Source organism: Pan troglodytes, chromosome 6 (genome assembly GCF_028858775.2).
Source record: "Pan troglodytes isolate AG18354 chromosome 6, NHGRI_mPanTro3-v2.0_pri, whole genome shotgun sequence".
In the NCBI taxonomy this organism is placed as follows: domain Eukaryota; kingdom Metazoa; phylum Chordata; class Mammalia; order Primates; family Hominidae; genus Pan; species Pan troglodytes.
This window is the reverse complement of record NC_072404.2, coordinates 43,593,625-43,617,350: the sequence shown is the minus strand read 5'-3', so window position 1 is coordinate 43,617,350 and position 23,726 is coordinate 43,593,625. Positions and strand designations below refer to the sequence as shown.

The following is a 23,726-nucleotide window of genomic DNA, read 5'->3' as shown; positions in this document are numbered from 1 at the left end:
ACATGCAGGCCGCTGTGTAAAATGAAGGTCCATTCCAGAGAATGAAGGGATGGCATGCCTGGGGTTTTATAGGAAAAGTCCCCACCCAGGTTCCAAACCAGGTCCATTTACGCAAACAAAGGGTTGAGTCTTGTTTGGTTTTGACTGGCTGACAGAGCTGAGTTCTGATTGGCCCAAACAGCTGAGCCTTAATTGGCTAGGGGAGGTGATCTCTGGTTGCTTCCCAAGCCCCAAACCAGCAATCCCTGTCAGATGTTTCTTTCAAATGGCCAATGGGGCCTGGGGCTTGCGGCATTGGGAGGTGTGGGCAGGTGCTGTGCTTTTTGCAGCAGTTTATCTTGTAGCCCAACAACAGAACGGGAGCTGGTTCAGCTTGATTGTAGAATGGGAGGTCCTTTGATACTTTTACAACATCTTTCTGAGAGCACAGAACATGTGACCATTCTGTCACCTAGCTATGGACACCTAGTTCTGTTTTAACTTTGAGCTCCTCAGTTAGCCACAGGGAGTCCATTTTGTCTGGGGGCATACTTTATCACCTTTCTTTTCCAATTCTTATATTATCTAATTGAACTGCACACTTTAGCACTTAATTATATTGGTATACAACACTAGTTTATTTAGAATTGTTTTTTCGCTAGTTGTTTCAACTGCACGTGCCTTGCCTTCCTGAAGTGAGTGTGAACTCCTGTAGGCAGGAATTGCTGAACACACATTTGTTTTGTTGTCTATAATTTCTAAAAATTCACATTTCATTAAAATAGCCAAAGTTACCCCTACTAAACAACACTTAGAGGCAATTAGATTAGATTGCTTGTTGGGCTCAGTGAATCCCTTCTTGTTAGTCACGGAACCATAGTTCTTTAAGCATTGGGTACTCACATCTCTGGTAGATGTGACTTAATTAATCAATCCAGGATGCATTTTGGAATGTGTAATTATCATTCCTGAAGCCACACACAGTCACTGCTCTTAGAACTGGAAAGGACTTCTCTTCTTATAGATGCAGCATTTGAGACTCAGAGCTGATAAGAAAATAGCCTGATTAACAGACTTCAATGTTGAAGACATTTGAAATTCAAAGCGGAGCATTGCTTTTTCTCAGATTTAGAATTAAAAGGGAAAAAAGAAACAAGTGACTTTCACATTTGGTGCGTAGCTTGAAAACATACTCTTTTCTTTACTCACTGGCACATCTGAGCACGCACATTAACCCTTCCTGACTTGAGACAAATTGTAAAGAATCTACACGCGCCTCCATATACGCGCACCTCTTCCCTCCCTTTCTACCCTCTGCCATGGCAGTCAGGGAAGACAGTGGCTAAGATGTGCAGTGTGTTACCTTTCCCATGAGTACTTGCATTTTTAAACTTCCATTTTCATTTTGGTAGAGACAATGCGTGCTTCCCTACATCTGCTCTCATTTCCTTCTCGGTCATGCTGGTAAGTCTGCAGTGCTAGTTCCTGACAGGCAAGGTCATGTGATGTAGTCTAGCCAGTGGCCTGTGACTAGAAATGGCACCTTTAGTTTCTAGCAGGGGGTCTGCCAGCCACATTCTCTTTTCTTTACTACCCTTAATAATCACAAGACAGAAGGAGCCTGGATCTTTGAGTCACTGGCTCGAGCTAGCCCTAATTAACCTGCATGGGCCTTTGTGTGACGGACAAATCAACCATCAGTGTGCTACGCCACTGGGATTTGGCAATTTATTTGTTCCTCAACATATTCTTATTAATTCCTTCTAATACATTTACATAAAGAAATATGTGTTCATCAGAGACAAATCAAAATAAGAAAAAAATCAGTACTTTGCTGTTCAATATATCCTCACACATGTTTTTCTGTAAGTGTATCCATACAAGTCAGAACCAATTGTATCCGTAATAATTCCATTTTGCTGCATGTTACACAAAACCCAAGTAAGAATGGTTTAAAAGCATAGTGGCTTAATTTTCTCTGGGTGAAAAGAAGTGTGAATGTAGGCAGTTTGAGAATGGGGTATCATCCACAAAATATCATCAAAATCCTGACTGCTCAAGCATTTTCTCCTCAGGGTTGTGTGGCCTCAGTGACTTTACCTGTGATTAAGTATCCAGGAAAATAAAATCAGTATGGCATGGTATGTCCTGGCGTAGGCATTGACAACAGCTGCTTGGAGTACCAAGGATCAGAATAGGCTTCCTGAAGAAAGTGGTGTTTAAATGACTCCCGTTGTGTTCCCCCACAGAGGGAGCCTGTGCGATGACCCTGTCGTGAGAGGGGCCAGCCCACTTTGGGAAGCCGTGAGGAGCTCGGTGTCCCTGCAGCTGGGTACAAGGTCAGCAGGAGGCAGATCTGGAGGAGGCTGGGAGAGGTATGAAGAACTGGGTATACAGCCTGAGGGCAAGCAAAACCACCGCAGCCTTCTACTGAGCAAAGTGACTGCTCATTTTTACATTTTAGAAACCCTACTCTGACTGGGACAGGAGAATGGGTTGAAGGAGAGAGGACAGGATGGAAAAACAGAAAAACTGGGGGAATCAAAGTGAGATGGGTGGTCTGCTGCAAGACTGAAGGAAAAACAGAAGAAAGTATATGGATCCACAAGAGGATTAGGAGGTACTTGACAACACATTTACACCAGTAAAATTATTTAAACCTGCACATCAAATTAGATATCTTTATGTCTTAATAGATTAAATATTTTTCCTATTACTCATCACTTCTGCATGTTATAATGCTTAAACAAAACCAAAAATGGGTCGAGTGTGGTAGCACACGCTTGTAATCCCAGCACTTTGGGTAGGCGGAGGTGGGTGGATCACTTGAGCCCAGGAGCCAGGAGTTTAAGACCAGCCTGGGAAAAATAGTGAGACCCTGATTCTACTAAAAAAAAAACAAGAAAAAAGTTAAAAAACAACAAAAACGTTAACTCAGATTATGATCTGATTAAATATATAAATATATGCTTTTTTTACTTGTTGCGTCTTATTTATTATGTACTAGTTCAGAACTTCATGGCTTTCTCCAAATATTAATGTTATTAATATTTAAATGCTTAAACAAATATTAATGTTATTAATATTTAGTGAGAAATGTAATTGAATATGATTTCATTGTTTTTGAAATCTTGATTTAATATTGTGTGATAGAGTGATTCAAATGCCTGCTTCTAAGTTTTAAATTTATTTCAGTGCTGAAAATACTTTCTCACAAGAAAATGCCATTTAAAACAAAAGATATTTTTCAGTATCTTCCAAAAATTATGAAAAGACTTTTGTTACAATTACTCTGTAACTTTTCAACATCCTAGAAAATCTAAATTGCTTTTTCTACCAAATAAATGGGAAGGGTTTGCATTTGACAAATTACTTAAAAATGTAACTTTTGGTGAAATTTTTTAACACAATAGAAAATTTGTGATGCTAAGGTATTTTAAGTGTGTAATTGTGAGCGGGTTTATAAGTCATGCTCATTTTCACTATTAAGCCATGTTAATTATAGAAAATTTTCAAATATTGGTTTTCATACATTTCCACCTCCTCACCATGAGTTATTTCAAAAAGCAGTAATTTTCTCACTGTTTCAAAACATCACTTTAATCTTGGGGGAATAGATAATGATGATAATTTTTTCAAATATACCTCTTAGATAGCAAAATTTAGACAGCCACATGTCCTCAAATTTAAAACATTTTATTTTTACAAAATAAAAATGAACTTTGCCATGAGATAACCAGTAAATAATATTCTGTAACCATTGGTTTGCGAGTTGTTTTGGAGTGGACATACCAGTTTATCAGCATTGCTCAGGAATAATAACTGGATTTAGACCTATACCACCTGGTTTTGCTGGAGCCCAGGGATAAGGAGGGAGAGGGGGCTTAATGATCAAGGCTGACCAATAGCTGGGATGTTCCTATGTGACCAGCTCCTTGTAGGAGACACTCAACAAACCTTGAGCTTCCTGGTACCTTTGCATATGTGTGGTGGTTGAAAAACCAGAGACAAAGTGTGTCCGTGTGAACTGGAAACAGGAGGACGAAAAGCCATTGAGGACATTACTGATGATGCATATGATAACCATTAATAAATTAGCACTATCTTTTCTCATATTTCAGATAAGAAAATAAACAAAAATATAAATGTATTTTTCTTTGTGTAGCCTCATAGATTTATTTTGCACACCCCAGGGAAGGTGTACACAACACATTGGAGACTACTGGATATGAAAGATACTCAGGAAATATCTGGGCTGGAGATACAGATTTGTTGATAATCAGCACATTAGGGGAATAGAAGCAGAGGAGATGGCCAAGAAATTTGTGTAGTTTGAGAAAGTGAGGGTCCAGGAGGATATGCCAGGAACATCAACTTTCAGGAACAGATCATGAAAGTAAAGCGGATGAAGGAAAATGAGGAGGAATAGCCAAAAAGGCAGGAGAAGAACCAAGAAGTGATGTCATAAAAATCAAAGAATGAGACGCTGCTGAGGCAGCAATACTATTGCCAAGTGTTACAGAGTGGCCAGATAAAACAAGGTCTGGCCAAATAAAATGTCACTCACGTGGACTGAGCAACAAAGATGCCAGTGGTGATCATAAGAGTGTCTTCAGTAGAGTGGTTTGGGAAAGTCCCTTGAGAGACTATAAAGACAGGAGGTGGACACAGAATCAGCAACTATTTCCAGAAGCGTAAGGGTGAAGAAATGGAAACAGAGAAGAGACAGTTGCCCAAAAAATGTGAGTGCTGGAGGGCTCGTTTTTCTTTTTTAAACAAGGAGGAAGAAGTTTGACTATAATACTATATTTAAATGCTGATTTTTAACAGTCAGGAGAGTAGAAGTTGAAGAAATAGAAGATGGGAGGTGCAGGTGAAGAAAATATGTCAGATGAGAGGAGGGGCGCTTCCTCCAGCATGACCAAAAGAAAAAATACAGCCTTTCCATATATTGTTTTTCTCCATTTTATGTATTTAAATAGCTTGTATTTTCAATGACTTTTCTAGCGTCTTTATGCAAATTGTTTCTATTACAAGCATCTTTGAGGATCCCTGTGGTGCAAAAATGTTACCATTTTAAAAATCCATATCCATTGGCCGTGCCTTTATCCAGTCAATCTGTAATCACAACTATTTAAAAATTTGTATGAAATGCAAGAAAAAATAACAAAGGATTAAAGCATCCAGTTTATGCTCATGTAAACAGTCCACAGTAAAAGTAACACATCTCATTTGTAGTTGTTCATGCAAAATAATTTCAGGCTTCATTGGAGAGAAATCTACATATCACTGCCCTGTTAAGCTCCTTTCTTATCTTACATATGTGTGCGTGTGTGTATCTATAGATAGATATACACACACATGTATATACATGTATAAGATATGTATATATACATATGTAAGATAAAAAAGACAGCTCTTACAATACACATGTATATAATATATATTCTGTGATGTTATACATGTTATATATTATGTATTTTTATCAGAGGTGACTTTATCAAACTTTCATTTTATGTTTATACTATTTCAATGGCAACACTAATGTCACTAGTAGAAAATGGTCAACTGGGATTGGTTCAGGTATGAGTTCATATTTCAACCTTTTTTTCTGTTTTCTAAAGGGAAAAATGTTAGGAAATTGCTCAGCTTATTTCTTCATTCATTTATTCCCTGGCAAATATTTATTGAACAGCAAGGCATTATTCTAGAGCATGAGGACACAGAGAGAAGTATAATTTAGTTTTCTCTTTTTATGATTTCCCTGTCTGGTACTATGTCATAGCTTGCCAAATGACAGTCACTGCGATAGAGGCACAGGTAAGATGACAGGGGAGTTGGTTAAGAGGAGTCTCATAATCAGTCTGGAGATAGAAAAGGAGCATCCTGAAATCCTGGCATATGAGTTCTTGCAACAGATGCATAGGAGTTATTAATCACTCCTGCCACTGTCCATAAAGGACTAGAGGTAAGACTAGAACACAATAAGGTGGAGCTGAGCATGGAGCATAGAGGGAGGAAGATGGAGATAAAGGGATTTTGGGGGAAGGGACTTCAAGGTGCAGCAGGAAGTAAGTGTAGTCACAGGGATGGGAGAGCCAGATGTATGGAGGGGCCTGTGGATTTGATGCTTTACCTGATGTGAGGAATTCATGTGAGGGCATGACAAGCCTGGAAAGGCAAGCTTGGCTGCAGCATAGGGAGTGCAATAAGCCTGATAATAAATTTGGGCCTTATACAAAAACAGTATGAAGCTTCTCAAAGTTTTAAGTGGGAAGACTTATGATAGATGAATGACAGGAAAAGGTTTCAAGTCTTGAAAAACCACTGTGGCATCACTGTGGCAATTGTAGTAAATGTGGGTGGGAAGTGAAACAAGAGTTAAGGAGATATGGGCCTGTTGGTGCAACCCAGAGGAGCTGGGCCAAGGGCCTAAACTAAGGCAGAGACTGTGAGTAAGGAGCAAAAGAGACTGACTCGAGAAATATTTGGGGTTTAGCATCAAGGGGACTTGCGGACTTACTCTGTGGAGGGGTGAGGGAGGGGGAGAACCACAGAAATCTCCTAAGTTTCAGGTTTGGGTGAGTGAATAATTCCTTTCATATTGAGAAAGACTCTCTCTTTTGACCAAATTTTAATCAGGCTCTTCTGAGCCCTCTGCTCAACTGGGCCCAAGCTTCAGCTTCCCTCTCTAGTCTTATAGAATCCAGTCTGAGCAAGAATCCTGCTAAGTCAGTTTAGTGAAAATTTCCCACCCTTAGTATCCAACCACTCTCCATTCTTATCACCTTGAGTTGTCTTCAACAAGAATTCTGTTGAATCTGTCTAGCAAGAATCCCCCTAACCCTTGATATTTCTTCCTAGTAATTTTTCATCCATTGACTCCCACTCTGCTCCTTGGCTATAAATCTCCACTTTTCCTTGGAGTTGAATTCAGACCCAATCTCTCTTCCCCTATTGACGTGGTTCCTACACTCATCACAATAATCCCCTTTCTTAGTAGAACCTTCTTTACCATCTTTAATAAGTGTCAAAGAATAATGTTTCTTTAACAAAATTAATGAGAAACATAAAAGGAAGATCAGATCTGAAGGGTAGATCATGAATTCAGGACTTTTAGAATGACAAGATGGAAGAAGACTCACTACCACTATTGACAGTTAAACCAGCATTATTATGATACACAGATATGATGATTACCAAGGAAACAATGAATAAGACAAAAGTCCATTTTTACAATAGCATTAGGTTTGGGCCAACATTGTTCTATGCAATCAGTAATTTGAAAATAAATAAAGCATATTACATTAGGGCTTTTCCTAGCTAATTAGCTCCCCACACAAAAACATATACACTTTTTTTGGTGTAAAATCTCCATACAGCAATATTGGGTAGTGGTGGTCTTTGTGACCTTGGGTAAGTTTCTTAACCTCCCTGAACCCCAATATCTTTGCTGGAGATTATAAGCTAACTTATCGAATGGTTTCTGTGAGGATTCAATGATTTTAAATATGTAAAAGGCTTAGAAAAATCTCTAACTTATGGTGAGCATTCAATAATTGTTATTTACTGTCATGCAGAGATATAACTTTAATGTATTTTCATTACTATATCTGTATAAAATTTTACTCTACCTGAACTTTGAGAAAATGTATTTTCACAAACTAATTTCTATCACTATTAAGTTAGAATAGAATGGAGATGCAGAAGAAGGAATGCCAAGGGACAGATATGGGGATGGGGAAGGGGGAAGAATTACATGACTAAAATGTTTTAAGATGTTAGATACTGATATCTGTTCAGACAAATGACTCATTGATTGATTGCTAAATCAGAAAAACAAAATTTGATTACAGCATCTGTATTTAGGTCATCTTAACATTATATCATCTGAGACAAATTGCTCAGCCCACAGAATAGGAAAGAAGGTCATGAATACCTATGGCTTGTTGTTACATATGAAATTCCTGTGGTTCTGGCCAAGACGTAGTAAGACAGACCAGATTTGCCTTACTCCCCGAAAAAGTTAAAAACTGGCAAATCCCTATAACAACAGTTTTCAATACATTGAATGGGCATCAAGCAAAGAATGACAGTGATCAATGACAGATGAAAGACAAATGAGATGAGCCCTGTGATCAACTTAATGCCTTGTGAAAGTTTCTACTTTGCAACCTAATGGGGAAACTGGCAGAATGAGAAAGCATCCCTGGGATCTGAGGAGGCCAAACTGAAAATTCAAGCAGCTAGAATTTGCAGAGCAGGGTAACAGAAAGAAGAAAGGAGACAGCAAAACAGAGAGAACCACAGGCATTTATAGAGTCCCTATCCTCCTCCCCGAGCTCAAGTGTTCCGCTGAATACTGATCAGTCTGGAGAAAGAAGAATATGAAAGAATTAGTAGAGGCAGTGTCCAGTGTTTACATAGCTCTGAGAATGGTAGATGTTACCACCAGGTACATTGAAGAATATAATTTATGAAACACTGAATATGGTACTCAAGAAGATCTTGCCTACATAGTGGGAAATGCACAGCCTGAGATTGAGCACTGATCTGGATTTACCTAACTCATCTTAAAAGCAACACCTGAAATGATCAAACTGCATTCCAGAAGAAAGCACACTCATATTTATAAAAACATAAAAATACTCAACATTCAATCAGATGAAATTTACAATGAAGGACATCCCCAATTAAAAATTGTCAGACATGTGAAGAAGTGGGTAAATATGACCCATAATGAGGAGAAAAATCAGAAAATCAATAAAGCTGCCAGATTCTAGAATTAACAGATAAGGATATTAAAACAGTAATCATAATAATGTTCTATATGTTCAAAAAGTAGAGAAGAGATATCAAACACATAAAAGTGATTCATATCAAAATAATACAGATAAATATTCTGGCTGATATGAAAAACACAGGATGAGACTATTGGCAGATTAGACATCACAGAAATAAAACATTAGCATAGTTGAAGACAAAACAAAGATACTCTCCAAAAATCAAACACACAGTGAAAAATTAACTTTTAAAAATGAAGAGTGCATCATTGCAGGGAAGAAAGTGTTCAGGGGGAAATTTATAGCTGTAAACAAAATTGAAAAGAAAAAAGATCTAAAATTAACAACCTGAGTTTACATCTTGAGGAACTAGAAAAAGAAGAGCAAACTAAAACCAACACTAGTAGAACAAAGGAAATAATAAAGATTATAGTGAACATAAATGAAGTAGAGAATTGAAAAATAATAAAAAGAAGCAATAAAACAAAAAGCTTGTTCTTAGAAAAGAAATTTTTAAATTGGCAAACCTTTAGCTAGACTGACAAAGAAAATAAAAGATCTTAATTTTGTGCACCAAAAGACATTATTAGGATAGTAAAAGGCAACTATGGAATGGGAAAAAAATTTACAAATCATAAATCTAATAAGAGTTTAATATTCAAAATAAATAATGGACAACTAAAACTAAACAAAAAGACAGAAAACTCAATTTAAAAATGGACAAAAGACATAAACAGACATTTCTCAAAAGATATACAAATGGCCAATAAGTTCATAAAAAGATGTTTAACATCACTAGTCACTGGGGAAATGTAAATCAAAACCAGAATGAGATACCGTTTCACACTTACAAGAATGGCTTAAAAACATACAAACAAAAAACCTAACATAGAAAATCACAAGTGTTGACAAGGATGTAGAGAAGCTGGAACTCTCATACATTGCTGGTGAGAATGTAAAATGGTGCAGCCTCTGTAAAAATCAGTTCAGCAGTCCCTCAAAAAGCTAAACAAAGAATTAAAAAAAATTCTTTAAAAATGTTTTTAAAATTCTATTTTTCCCCCCCAATAAAGCTCTTAGTCCCAGTTTGGTAGGTGAGGAGGAGTCTAAGAAAACAAGCCCTTCCTCAATATCCCTGGGAAAGAAGGGTTGAGAGAACACAGATCCACCAGGCCCGAGGTGACTGCATTGCTGGGGTCATGCAGGGCTTAGCACTCCACCAAGGGAAAGTGCTGATTTTCCTTGTCATTGTCCTGGTCTTGCTCCCATGCTGTCTTCCACTTTTCAGAAGTTGCCCAGTTCCAAGAATGGCTCCTTCCTTTAGTTCACTAACATTTTCACTTAGTGAAGACTGCTTACCCTTCTCTTGCTTTACCTGTCATGGTGTCAGGGTGCCAGACGAGTTGTTCTCCTGCAGAATGGTGAGGGGCAATCTCCCTAGTACCTTGCCATTTGGCTTCCATCTATTGCACATAGAACCTGAAGATCTGGGAGTCTCAGGGTCTCTCAAGGGCTTGTTGGAGCTCTGGCTGGCTACAAGGGTTTCTGTGGGCTGTCTTGCTTCCTCCTTGAGAAACACCTGTTGAGAAACACCTATTTGGCATGAAACTCAATCTGGTTCCAAGACTATTGAGTTATGTTGTGTGTGTATATATATATATATATAAAACCACAACTTAAAAGAAACTTAAAGTGTAATAATAATAAAATTTAAAAAAATAAAAAATAAAAAAATAAAAGAAAATATATAATTTGAAGTTAAAAAAAAAGAAAAAAAAATAAAAGCATATCAGTAAACTGGGGAAAAAATTCCATAAGCACAGTATATATGTAACTGGAGTCCTCAAAAAAGAGGGTAAAAGTCAGAAAAATTATTTGAAGAAATGGTGGCTTAATTTTTCCAAATGTGATGAAAGGTATAAAACCACAGATCCAAAAAGCTCAAAGAACCCCAAACACAAGAAATATGAAGAAAACTACACCAATTTACATCATAATCAAATTTCTCAAAACCAGAGATAAAGGTAAAATCTTAAAAGTAGTAGGAGAAAGCAAGAGATATTGTATACAGAAGATCAACATTAAAGCTGCCAAAAGATTGCTCATCAGAAACAATTTAAGTGAGAAGATAGTGGAACATGTTTAATGTACTGAAATGAAAGAACTGTCAACCCAGATTCCTTTTATTTTTGGTTTTTGTCATTATTTATAAAATAAATTTTAAAGTTTGAGGTTTACAACATGATGTTGTAGAATACATACAGATACTAAAATTGTTACTATACTGAAGAAGAGTAACATGTATTTACTTCATCTCACATAGTTACTTTTTGATAGTGACAAGAACAGCTAAAATTTACTTATTTAACAAAAATCTCTAATACAATACAATTTTACTAACTATAATCCTTATGTTGTATCTGAAATAATAACTTCTTAGAGGATACCAATACATATGTTGAATCTCCTTTTCTGTGTTCAACAATTATCATTTTCTTGTTAATTCTTTTTGTTTTAAAAAATTTTCATATAATTATTTTTGCTTTTATTAATTCCGATTTCTGAGTCCTTTGCTATGTTTTCAGCAATTTCAATTCTGTATTATTAAGTTTTCAGCATGGCCTTGATTTCTAAATTTCTGTTTTGTTTATTCTTTGAGATATGCCAGCTTATATTTTATTGCCTTTTATTTTCTTACTATGGCTGACAAGTTTTACCTCTGCTTTTTGCTTTGGTTTTGGAGGCAGTTGTTTTAATAAGAAACTTTTTTTTTTAAAGCGGCTTTGTCGACACTTTTCTCCATAGTTGTTTACCCTGCTCCACCCAGAGAAGCTGATCTATGTGAACTACATCAACAGGCTCTCTTGCCTTCTGGCTTCTGGTGAATTCAGCCCCAACAACAAGAGATTTGAGGGATGGAGAAGAATAAGATTGTGGTAAGTATTCCACCGGTTGATGCTCTGTGGTGTTGCCTTGAGATGGTTGTGTTTCTGAACCTAAGATCAGAGCGTCTTTCAAAGCAGCTCTCTCCACATTATTCCCTCTTTCCACCTTTGATAAACACTCACTCCCTTTGCCATTCAGGCCTAGGAATATTGATAGCACTGCTGTTAGTAGTAGTGCGGTACTTCACTATTGTTTGTGGTTTCTCTGTGTTGTCTCCACACTTTTGTAACTAGCCTCTTATCCTTGAATTATTTTGATTTGTGAGGATCATGTTTCCTAATGGGCCCTTGACTAAATAAAGGCTGGGAATTTTTGATCTAGCTGGCATCCCCTTTCTAAGCCTGAAGATTATAGATTTGGTATTAATAAAGTAGATAAAGAGTTTATCCTCCTTGTAGTTCCTTGTGAATAGAGCATCTGATAGTGAACTTTTATGCACACAATTTTATTAAAGATTTATTTGCTATAAAGTGAAAACATACGTGGTGGAGGGGGAAAATATCAGAGAATAGTAAATCAGTGAATCAAAAGATCTGTATTTGATCCAGATAATGTCTGAGATCTGTTTTGCTCTCCAATTTGATAACGTTCACTCTGAAGTATCAATGTTTATCATCATCTAGATTGAGAGGTGTTTGCATAATCTCACATCTGCCCAGGTTGTGAGATCACTGGCTATTCTCTGTTATGTGAGCAGCTTCCATCCTAGGCAGAGTCTCATAAACAGATAAATGATACTTGAGGTCAGAATATTAGATTTCACAGATTCAAGCTCTCATTCTTTGCTTAAAGAAAGTTTTGGTTTATAGGTAGAGTTAAACATACACAATCAGATGAGACTGATTTTTTGCTCTCAAATATTTGGTGAAATGGGCAGTGGCATATCTGAGAGAGAATTCCATATAGGCAAATTATTATGTAACAAGGGCAATGATAGATGTCTCTACAAATATGTTTGCAAAGTATCTGTTGGCAATTTTCCTACTGTATCTTGATGCTCATTTTGTTTTTAATTTTATTGTTTGCTAAAGGCTTGGAATGAAAATATTAAAAGGGAAATACCAAAGGAATTAATGCAAAAATAGGATGGAGCCCCAGATAGTGTATGAGAGTGGTAATGGAGGCCTTGGGAAAAGAAGGAAGGGTTCACTGAGCTAAAGAAGCCTGCATATGCACAAGAGCTAACAATAAGTAATTATCCAGAGTCTAAAATAATTCCTGTTTTTAACTCACTCTGAAGTGTACTGATAAGTTACCAGTATGCAGTGCCAACTATTCTTTGGACTTGAGAAACTTGAGGAGCTCATTCGGTGTGTACCTACATCCTTTGTCTCAGGATACGCTTTCAGTGGTTGCTGCCCTGAATCCGGGCTTTAAATGTAGCTGATAAAGTGCCAGCACTTAATAAGCTGGAGCCTGAATAGGGAGAGTAAGGGGAATAAAAGAAAAAGCAGTAAGAGAGCCTTCAACAGAAACAAACTATGAAGTAAAATCTCTAAGAAGGTGCAGTGAGGCCCAGATACAGGCAACTGAATCCTTACAATGCATTCCAGCTAAGGTGAATAAGAAAAGCTACAGAGTAAATTTTTACAGCATACCAAGCCAGTATTTTTCCTCCTTGAGTGTTGTCATCACCGTTGTTATCATCATTGTCATCATGTATTTAGTGTAGAACGTGGTGATGTACAAGTACTCTAGCATTCTGAGGTCACTCTTATTTCACAACCAAATAAAATGATTCAAACCATTGCAGAAAACTGTACAGCCTGTGGTGATTCACTGACTTCTCAAATATTTCCAAAAATTCTCCAAAATTTAGAATTTCCTGGACACTTTATGCTCTCATTTCTAAGAGTCAGCAGAATTCTCATTTTGTGTCCTATGGCTCCTGTTGTCTCTCTATTCCACTTTATTGTATTCATTCACCCAAAGCACCAATAACCTAAGTGTTAGGCTACTTAGGTTAATTTTCACATAGAAAATTCCAAACATATAATTTTCTATGTGGGTGGCATGTTTTGCTGTGGTAAGAGCATGGAGTGTAATCTCTCTCCCCAGAAGAATGTTATAACACCTTATCAGACCACATATGCGAGTTATTGGCCTCAACTACTCCAAAACACGTGTAAACCCAAGACTTTGACAGACATTAAGAGCTTAGAGTGTGGCAGGGTACTTTCTGCCAGCCTTTGAGCTACTCTTTACAGCTTTGCCCACCAACACCAGCACTATTTGAAAGCATTGAAGGAGCTTACATATCATTGTGTTCATCAAACGTCTCTTTCAAGAACCTCTTGTAGAAAGGTTAAGTGTTAAAAGAAAAGCTTCAGCAGAGTTAAATTTAAAGGCGTTTAATTGAGCAATGAATGATTCATGAATTGGGCAGCCTTCAGAATCACAGCAGAATCAGAGACACTCCAGGGATGCCTCATGGTCAGAACAAATTTATAGTCCAAAAAAAGGGAAGTGACATACAGATATCAGAAGTGAGGTACAGAAACAGCTGGATTGGTTGCAGGTTGGCGTTTGCCTTATTTGAACACAGTTTGAACAATTAGCAGCCTATGAGTGGTTTAAGTATGGCCCCTGGGGTTGGCCAAGACTCAGCTATTGTTACAGACGCATACCCTTAAGTTAGATTTTCAATTTTGTCTGCCAATTAAGCTAGGTTACAGTTCATCCACAAGGACTCAAATATAGAATTACAGAGCCCTCAGGCCATATTTAGTTTGCTTTAACATAAGCCTCAAACCTCCATTAGACTTTACATTCACAGATGACTGCTTCCATCCTAATTGAGCAGCTAGACTTTAATAATTGAACTCTAAACAAAATTGGAACTCACTCACTATGTGCTTAATGTACCTTGTCTATTAAGTGTGTTCTCTGTGAGGTTTATTCTCCTTGTTCTCCCTCTCTTTGAGTGTGGTGGAAAAAACAGAGCATTTTTATGTGGCAATAAACTGTATGATTGTGATGAATAAAATCATACTTTGATCATCTCCTTATTTTAACCGTACAAAACACCAAGGCTGTTGTGTGAGAATGCTGTAGAGAAGTTTTAATATCAATAAAGAGGCAAACACAACATAACATGTACAGAAAATAGGTCAAAATAAAATATATGAGCTGTTTCCACATGCAAGGAGATTGGGTGTTGCCTCTCCAACATGACAACAAGTAAAAATCTGAGCAAAATGAAAAAAATTAACAACTCTTCTTAGATCTCTAAGAGAAGTGAAGTCATAGCACAAACTGCTGCTCCCCAAATTGGAGAGAAGGACAAAGAGGTACAAGGCATTACAACTTTTCTCAAGCAGAAATTCATAGAAATCTCCACAGGAGATTTCCACAGTAAATATGAGAGAAAAATTCCTTTGGGGTTCCAACAGTAAATTTCAGAGAAAAACCTCGTATTTTTAGTAGGGGGAGGGTAAAACGGACATTTTTAAATATACCACAGCATTCTGTTCTTAACAAAAACTGTTCTCAGGAGAAACTGAAGAGCCTAAACTGCTGGGATGGTATCAAGCCTAACTAACCTTGGGGAATGGAAATACCCAACTCCAGCTCACTCTAGCTAGATAGAGTAAGCTCATAAGTTATCTTCATCCTGTCTCACCAAAGGAGAGAGAAAAATAAAACCTGAGAATCATGCGTAAAGTTCACAGTCCGGAGGCACAGGCTCACTACGAGACTGACACCTAATCATAAGACTAAGAATGTATTTCCTCCCCCAACACCTTAACCACTACATTACTAAAGGCCCATTTATGGCCATTTCTTTTACCCAGCACATCATGTCTACCTAGATAGCAAGAAAAATTACAAGACATACTAAATGGCAAAATACACAGTTTGAAGAGGCAGAGCAAACATCCCAACCAGACCCAGATATAGCAAGGATATTGAAATGATCAGACCCAGCATTTAAACAACTATTCATATGCTAAGAGCTCTAATGGAGAAAGTAGACAGCATGCAAGAACAGATGGGCAATGTAAGCAGACAGATGGAAATCCTAAGAAAGTCCCCAAAGGAATGCAAACCAAAAACACTAACAGAAATGAAGAATGCCTTTGATGGGCTTATTGGTAGGCTGGACATAGCTGAGGAAACAATCTCTGAGCTTCACAATGTCTCCAAGAAATCTCCAAAATTGAAAGGCAAATAAAAAAAATATTCATAAAAATGTAGCAGAATATCTCAGTACTGTGGAACACCTACAAAAGTAGTAATACATGAGGAGGGAGAATACCAGAAGAGAAAAAAGAATAGAAGAAATATTTGAAACAACATTAACTGAGAATTTTCCCAAATTGATGTCTGAAATCCCCACCAACCTAAAATTCTGTAATCTGCAAAGCTACCCTTCAAAAATGAAGAAGAAATAAAGATTTTTCTCAGGCAAACAAAAACTCAGAAAATTTGTTGCTAGTATGCCTGCCTTGCAAAAAAATATTAAGAGGAGTTCTTTAGAGAGAAGAAAAGTGACATAGCTCAGAAACTTGGATCTACATAAAGAAAGAAAACACATCTGGCCAGGTGCAGTGGCTTACACCTGTAACCCCAGCACTTTGGAAGGCTGAGACAGGTGGATCACTTGAGGCCCGGAGTTCAAGACCAGCCTGGCCAACCTGGTGAAACCTGTCTCCACTAAGTATACCAAAAAAATAAAAAATAAAAATAAAAATGAGTGGGGCATGGTGGTGTTCCCTTTTCTCTGCATCCTTACCAGCATCTGTTATTTTTTGACATTTTAATAATAGCCATTCTCGGGAGACTGAGGCAGGAGCTTGAACCCAGGATGCAGAGGCTGCAGTGAGCCGAGATTGCACCACAGCACTCCAGCCTGGGCAACAAAGCAAGACTCTGTCTCAAAAATAAATAAATAAATAAAAATAAAAATCAATCAATCAATAAATAGAAGGAATAAGAGGATGAAATAACTTATTGTTACTATTCTTTTTTAAAAAAAACCCTTGATTTTATTTTATTCATTTATTTTTCTTTCCAACTTTTATTTTAGGTTCGAGGGCACATGTGCAGGTTTGTTACATGGGTAAATTGCATGTTGCAGGGGTTTGGTATACAGATAATTTTGTCACCCAGGTAATCAGCATAGTATTCAATAGGTAGTATTTCAAACCTCACTCTCTACCCTCAAATAGGCCCTGGTGTCTACTGTTTGTTTCTTTGTGGTATCCATGTGTACTCACTATTTAGTTCCCACTTATAAGTGAGAATATGAAGTATTTGGTTTTGTGCTCCTGCATTAGTTCGCTTAGGATAATGGCCTTCAGCTCCATCCATGTTGCTACAAAGAACATGATTTTCTTCTTTTTTTATGTCTGAGTAGTATTCCATGGTGTATATGTACCGCATTTTCTTTATCCAGTCCACTCTTGATGGGCATTTATGTGATTCCATGTCTTTGTTATTGTGAATAGTGCTGTGATGAACATGTGCATGCATTTATCTTTATGGTAGAGCAATTCATATTTCTTTGGGTACAAATCCAATAAAGGTATTGCTGGGTTGAATGGTAGCTCCATTTTAAGTTATTTGAGAAATCTCCAAATTGCTTCCCACAGTGGCTGAACTAATTTGCATTCCCACCAGGAATGTATAAGTGTTCCTTTTTCTCTGCATCTTTACCAGCATCTGTTATTTTTGACATTTTAATAATAGCCATTCTGACTTGTGTACAGCATCTCATTGTGGTTTTGATTTGCATTTCTCTAATAATTAGTGATAGTGAGCATTTGTATATGCTTGTTGGCCATGTGTATGTCTTCTTTTTCAGAAGTGTCTGTTCATGTCCTTTGTCTATTTTTTAACGGGTTTGTTTGTTTTTTGCTTGTTGATTTGCTTAAGATTTATTAAGATTCTGGTATTAGTCCTCTGTTGGATGTGACTTGTAGTTTGCAATATTTTCTCCCATTCTATAGGTTGTCTATTTACTCTGTTGATAGTTTCTTTTGCTGTGCAGAAGCTCTTTAATTATGTCCCAGTGTCAGTTTTTGTTTTTGTTGCAATTGTTTTGGAGTCTATGTGATGAAATCTTTGCCAGGGCCTATGTCCATAATGGTATTTCCTAGGTTTTCTTCTAGGGTTTCTATAGTTTTAGCCTTTACATTTAAGCCTAATACATTTTGAGTTGATTTGTTGTTGTTTTTTTTTGAGACAGAGTCTTGCTCTGTTGCCCAGGCTGGAGTGCAGTGGTGCGATCTCAGCTCACTGCAAACTCCGCCTCCCAGATTCACACCATTCTCCTGCCTCAGCCTCCCGAGTAGCTGGAACTACAGGTTCCCGCCACCATGCCCAGCTAATTTTTTGTATTTTTAGTAGACATGGGGTTTCACTGTGTTAGCCAGGATGGTCTCGATCTCCTGACCTCGTGATCCACCCGCCTCAGCCTCCTAAAGCGCTGGGATTACAGGCGTGAACCACTGTGACTGGTCACATTTTGAGTTGATTTTTTTAATATGGTAAAGGGAAAAGGTCCAGTTTCAATCTTCTCCATATAGCCAGCCAATAATCCCAGTATCACTTATTGAAAAGGGAATCATTTTCACATTACTTGTTATTGTCAGCTTTGTTGTAGATCAGATGGTTACATGTGTGGCTTAATTTCTGGGTTCTCTAAACTCTTCTATTGGTGTATGTGACTGTGTTTGTACCAATACCATGCTGTTTCAGTTACTGTATCCTTGCAGTATAGTTCGGGGTCAGGTAATGTGATGCCTCCAGCTTTATTCTTTTTGCTTAGGATTGCTGTGCTTATTCTGGCTCTTTTTTGGTTTCAATTGAATTTTAGAATAGTACTTTTTAAATTTTGTGAAGAATGTTGATAGTTTAATAGGAATAACATTGAACCTATAAATTGCTTTGGGCATTATGGGCATTTTTACAATATTGATTATTCCTATCCATGAGCACAGAATATTCTTCCATTTGTTCATATTATCTCTGATATCTTTCAGCAGTGTTGTGTCATTTTTATTGTAGAAATCTTTGACTTCCCTAGTTAGCTGTATTCCTAGGTATGTTATTCTTTTAGTGCCTATTGTGAATGGGATTGTGTTCTTAATTTGGCTCTCAGCTTGGGACATTATTAACATATAGAAATGTGACTGATTTTTGTACATTGATTTTGTATCCTAAAATTTCGCTGAAGTTGTTTATAGAACTAGGAGCCTTTGGGCAGAGACTATGGGATTTTCTAGGTATAGAATATATCATCTGTGATGAGAGATAGTTTGACTTTCTCTCTTCCTATTTGTCTGCCTTTTATGTTTTTCTCTTGCCTGACTGCTCTGGATAGAAGTTCCAGTACTGTGTTGAATAGGAGTGGTGAGAGTGGGCATCCTTGTCTTGTTCCAGTTTTCAAGGGAAATGATTCCAGCTTTTGCCCATTCAGTATGATGTTGGCTGTGGGTTTGTCATAGATAGCTCTTACTATTTTGAGGTATGTTCCTTTGATGTCTAGTTTATTGAGGGTTTTAACATGAAAGGATGTTGAATTTTACCAAAAGCCTTTTCTGCATCTATTGAGATTATCCTGTGGTTTTTGTTTTTGGTTCTGCTTATGTGATGAATCACATTTATTGATTTGCATATGTTGAAGCATTCTTGCCTCCTAGGAATAAAGCTTACTTGATCATGGTGGATTAGCGTTTTGATATGCTGCTGGATTTGGTTTGCTAGCATTTTGTTGAGGATTTGTGTGTCTATGTTTATCAGAGATATTGCCCTGAATTTTTCTTTTTCTGTTGTGTCTCTGCCAGGTTTTGATATCAGAATGATGCTGGCCTCATAGAATGAGTAAGGGAGGAGTCCCTTCTCCTCGATTTTTTGGAATAGTTTCAGTGGGAGTGGTACCAACTCTTCCTTATATGTCTGGTAGAATTTGGCTGTGAAACTCTCTGGTCCAGGGCTTTTTCTGCTTGGTAGGCTTTTTATTACTGATTTAATTTCTGAACTCATTATTGGTCTGCTCAGAGTTTCAATTTCTTCCTGGTTCAATCTTGAGAGGTTCTTTCCAGGAATCTATCCATTTGTTCTCTGTTTTCAAGTTTGTGTGCATACAGGTATTTGTAATAGTCCCTGAGGGATTTTTGTATTTCTGTGGACTCAGTGGTTATGTCCCCTTTGTCATTTCTTGTTGTGTTTATTTGGATCTTCTCTCTTGTTTTCTTTACTAGTCTGGCTAGTGGTCTACAAGTCTTATTTACTTTTTCCAAAAAACAATTTTTGATTTTGTTGATCTTTTGTATGGTTTTCTCTTACCTCTATTTCACTCAGTTCAGCTTTGATTTTAGTTATTTCTTTTCTTCTGCTAGCTTTGGGGTTGGGTTGCTTTTATTTTTCCAGTTCCTCTGGGGGTGACATTAAGTTGTTTATTAAAGTTTTTCTAAATTTGATGTGGCCATTTAGTGCTGTAGACTTTCCTCTTAACAATGATTTTGCTGTTTCCCAGAGATTCTGGTGTGTTGTATCTTTGTTTTCATTTATTTCAAAGAATTTATTGATTTCTGCTATAATTTCATTGTTTACCCCAAAGTTACTCAAGAACCAATTGTTTAATTTCCATGTAATTGTATGGTTTTAAGAGATGTTCTTGATGTGGATTTTAGTTTTTACTGTGTCGTGTTCTTTTTTTTTTTTTTTTTTTAAGACGGAGTCTTGCTCTGTCACCCAGGCTGGAGTGCAGTGGCGTGATCTAGGCTCACTGCAACCTCTGCCTCCTGGGTTTATGCCATTCTCCTGCCTCAGCCTCCCCAGCAGCTGGGACTATAGGCACCTGCCACCACGACTGGCTAATTTTTTTGTATTTTTAGTAGAGACGGGATTTCACCACATTAGCCAGGATGGATTGTGTTGTGTTCTGAGTGTGTGGTTGGTATGAGTTGTTTTTTAATTTGTTGATAATTGCTTTGTGGCCAAGTGTGTGATCACTTTTGGAGTATGTGCCATGTGCATAGGAGAGGAATGTATATTTTATTCTTGGGTGTAGTGTTCTATAAGAGGATTTTAGGTCCATTTAGCCAAGTGTCAAGTTTAGGTCTCAAATATCTTTTTTAATATTCTGCCTTGATTATCTGTTGAATACTGTCGTGGAGTGTTGAAGTTTCCCACTATTATTGTATGGTAATCTAAGTCTCTTTGTAAGTCCTTTAAGATCTTGTTTCATGAATCTGGGTGCCACAATGTTGGGTGCATATGTATTTTGGATAGTTAAGTCTTCTTGCTCAATGAAACCCTTTATCATTATGCAATGTCCTCCTTTGGTCTTTTTGATCATTGCTGGTTTAAAATCTGTTTTCTTGGAGATAAAAATAGGAACCCCTGCTCTTTTTTGTTTTCCATTTGTTTGATACATATTTCTCCATCTATTTACTTTGAGCTTATTGTGTACTTGCATGCGAGATGGGTTTCTTGAAGTCAGCATATAGTTGAGTCCTGTTTCTTTTTTTTTTTTCCTCTCCCAGTAATTTAATTTCCATTAATGGTATATTAAACATCATATTTTCAATCATTTTCAGGTTTAGTCAGCTACTTAAAAATAGGCTTTTTTTCACATAAATAAATTGTATACCATTTAACATGTTTTATTTCAACAGACTAATAGATCTTTTAATACTTCTTAGTCCTCAAAATAAATTATTAAAAACTTTGTATTTCATGTCATATTATATAAAGAAATAGAATTTTGAAGAATAATTCATGCTGTTTTAAATTTTTACATTGTACATTTTAATAGCTAATCAACTCTTTTTTTTAATTTTTTTTTTTACTTTTTTTTATTATTGTACTTTAAGTTTTAGGGTACATGTGCACAATGTGCAGGTTAGTTATGTATGTATACATGTGACATGCTGGTGCGCTGCACCCACTAACTCCTCATCTAGCATTAGGTATATCTCCCAATGCTATCCCTCCCCCCTCTCCCCACCCCACAACAGTCCCCAGAGTGTGATGTTCCCCTTCCTGTGTCCATGTGTTCTCATTGTTCAATTCCCACCTATGAGTGAGAATATGCGGTGTTCGGTTTTTTGTTCTTGCGATAGTTTACTGAGAATGATGATTTCCAATTTCATCCATGTCCCTACAAAGGACATGAACTCATCATTTTTTATGGCTGCGTACTATTCCATGGTGTATATGTGCCACATTTTCTTAATCCAGTCTATCATTGTTGGACATTTGGGTTGGTTCCAAGTCTTTGCTATTGTGAATAGTGCCGCAATAAACATACGTGTGCATGTGTCTTTATAGCAGCATGATTTATAGTCCTTTGGGTATATACCCAGTAATGGGATGGCTGGGTCAAATGGTATTTCTAGTTCTAGATCCCTGAGGAATCGCCACACTGACTTCCACAGTGGTTGAACTAGTTTACAGTCCCACCAACAGTGTAAAAGTGTTTCTATTTCTCCACATCCTCTCCAACACCTGTTGTTTCCTGATTTTTAATGATTGCCATTCTAACTGGTGTGAGATGATCTCTCATTGTGGTTTTGATTTGCATTTCTCTGATGGCCAGTGATGGTGAGCATTTTTTCATGTGTTTTTTGGCTGCATAAATGTCTTCTTTTGAGAAGTGTCTGTTCATGTCCTTTGCCCACTTTTTGATGGGGTTGTTTGTTTTTTTCTTGTAAATTTGTTTGAGTTCATTGTAGATTCTGGATATTAGCCCTTTGTCGGATAAGTAGGTTGCGAAAATTTTCTCCCATTTTGTAAGTTGCCTGTTCACTCTGATGGTAGTTTCTTTTGCTGTGCAGAAGCTCTTTAGTTTAATTAGATCCCATTTGTCAATTTTGGCTTTTGTTGCCATTGCTTTTGGTGTTTTAGACATGAAGTCCTTGCCCATGCCTATGTCCTGAATGGTAATGCCTAGGTTTTTTCTGGGGTTTTTATGATTTTAGGTCTTACATTTAAGTCTTTAATCTATCTTGAATTGATTTTTGTATAAGGTGTAAGGAAGGGATCCAGTTTTAGCTTTCTACATATGGCTAGCCAGTTTTCCCAGCACCATTTATTAAATAGGGAATCCTTTCCACATTGCTTGTTTTTCTCAGGTTTGTCAAAGATCAGATAGTTGTAGATATGCGGCATTATTTCTGAGGGCTCTGTTCTGTTCCATTGATCTATATCTCTGTTTTGGTACCAGTACCATGCTGTTTTGGTTACTGTAGCCTTGTAGTATACTTTGAAGTCAGGTAGCGTGATGCCTCCAACTTTGTTCTTTTGGCTTAGGATTGACTTGGCAATGCATGCTCTTTTTTGGTTCCATATGAACTTTAAAGTAGTTTTTTCCAATTCTGTGAAGAAAGTCATTGGTAGTTTGATGGGGATGGCATTGAATCTATAAATTACCTTGGGCAGTATGGCCATTTTCACGATATTGATTCTTCCTACCCGTGAGCATGGAATGTTCTTCCATTTGTTTGTATCCTCTTTTATTTCCTTGAGCAGCGGTTTGTAGCTCTCCTTGAAGAGTCCTTCACGTCCCTTGTAAGGTGGATTCCTAGGTATTTTATTCTATTTGAAGCAATTGTGAATGGGAGTTCACTCATGATTTGGCTCTCTGTTTGTCTGTTATTGGTGTGTAAGAATGCTTGTGATTTTTGTACATTGATTTGTATCCTGAGACTTTGCTGAAGTTGCTTATCAGCTTAAGGAGATTTGGGGCTGAGAAAATGGGGTTTTCTAGATATACAATCATGTCATCTGCAAACAGGGACAATTTGACTTCCTCTTTTCCTAATTGAATACCCTTTATTTTCTTCTCCTGCCAAATTGCCCTGGCCAGAACTTCCAACACTATGTTGAATAGGAGTGGTGAGAGAGGGCATCCCTGTCTTGTGCCAGTTTTCAAAGGGAATGCTTCCAGTTTTTGCCCATTCAGTATGATATTGGAAAGTCAACAAGGATACCCAGGAATTGAACTCAGCTCTGCACCAAGCGGACCTAATAGACATCTACAGAACTCTCCTCCCCAAATCAACAGAA

At 37.3% G+C, this 23,726-nt stretch overlaps 1 protein-coding gene across 4 annotated transcripts in view; it reads right to left on the bottom strand.

The window, feature by feature from the left end:
* Positions 1-23,726, bottom strand: part of NME8 (NME/NM23 family member 8) — a 405,025-nt gene that overhangs the window by 65,509 nt on the left and 315,790 nt on the right. For 2 of the 4 annotated variants that reach the window (XM_054687471.2, XM_016957281.3), the window contains exon 3: positions 10,138-10,341. The exons of the other annotated variants lie outside the window; for them this stretch is intronic. The gene's annotated coding sequence lies outside the window, so the exon portion shown is untranslated. The remainder of the gene's footprint in view (positions 1-10,137; positions 10,342-23,726) is intronic. 4 annotated transcript variants of the gene reach the window in all.